The 1,263-nt window shown below is 48.8% G+C and overlaps 1 protein-coding gene across 4 annotated transcripts in view; it reads left to right on the plus strand.

The window, feature by feature from the left end:
* MMD2 (monocyte to macrophage differentiation associated 2) overlaps positions 1–1,263 on the plus strand; it is a 43,143-nt gene that overhangs the window by 39,741 nt on the left and 2,139 nt on the right. The window lies entirely within an intron of this gene.

The raw sequence follows: 1,263 nt of genomic DNA on the forward strand, positions 1-1,263 counted from the left end.
TTTTTTTTGAGATGGAGTCTTACTCTGTCACCCAGGCTGGAGTGCAGTGACGTGATCTTGGCTCACTGCAACCTCCACCTCCTGGGTCCCGGTTCAAGCGATTCTCCTCTCTCAGCCTCCCAAGTACCTGGGATTACAGGAGCACACCACCATGCCCAACTAATTTATTTATTTATTTATTTTTGAGACGGATTTTCGCTGTTGTTGCCCAGACTGGAGTGCAAAGGCACGATCTCGGCTCACCGCAACCTCCGCTTCCTGGGTTCAAGCAATTCTCCTGCCTCAGCCTCCTGAGTAGCTGGGACTACAGGCACGTGCCACCATGCCCAGCTAATTTTTGTATATTTAGTAGAGACGAGATTTCACCTTGCTGACCAGGATGGTCTCGATCTGTTGACCTCATGATCCACCCGCCTCGGCCTCCCAAAGTGCTGGGATTATAGGCATGAGCCACCGCGCCCGGCCAATTTTTGTATTTTTAATAGAGACGAGGTTTCACCATGTCGGCTAGGCTGGTCTTGAACTCCTGACCTCAGGTGATCTGCCTGCCGCAGTCTCCCAAAGTGCTGGGATTATAGGTGTGAACCACTGTAACAAAAGCTTTTCTTCCCCCTTGCCCCAGCTCTTGGCAACCACCATTCTGCTTTCTTCCTCTATGAATCTGACAACTCTAGGAACCTCGTATAAGTGGAATCATACAGTATTTGTCCTTTTGTGACTGACTTATTTCATTCGCCCAATGTTGCCAAGGTTCGCCTATGTTGCAGCATGCATTAGCATTTCTTTCCTTTTTAGGGCTGAATACTATTCCATTGTATGGATTGAGCTCATTTTGTTTGTTCATTCCTTGGTAGACACCTGGGTTGCTTCCACCTTTTGCTGTTGTGTTTACGCTGCTATGAACATGGGTTTGTAGCATTTGTCAATACCCCGCTTTCAATTCTTTGGGTATATACCCAGATACATTATAGGTTTACCAAAAATAAGCCATAGGGCGGGGGCAGCGGCTCACGCCTGTAATCCCAGCACTTTGAAAGGCCAAGGTGGGTGGTTCGCCTGAAATTAGGAGTTTAAAACCAACCTGGCCAACATGGCGAAACCATCTCTACTGAAAATACAAAAATTAGCCGGGCGTGGTGGTGCACACCTGTAGTCCCAGCTACTTGGGAGGCTGAGGCAGGAGAATTGCTTGAACCTGGGAGGTGGAGGTTGCAGTGAGCCGAGATCTCACCACTGCACTCTAGCCTGGGTGACAGAGCAACT

Source organism: Cebus imitator, unplaced genomic scaffold (assembly GCF_001604975.1).
Source record: "Cebus imitator isolate Cc_AM_T3 unplaced genomic scaffold, Cebus_imitator-1.0 Scaffold82, whole genome shotgun sequence".
Classification (NCBI taxonomy): Eukaryota; Metazoa; Chordata; class Mammalia; order Primates; family Cebidae; genus Cebus; species Cebus imitator.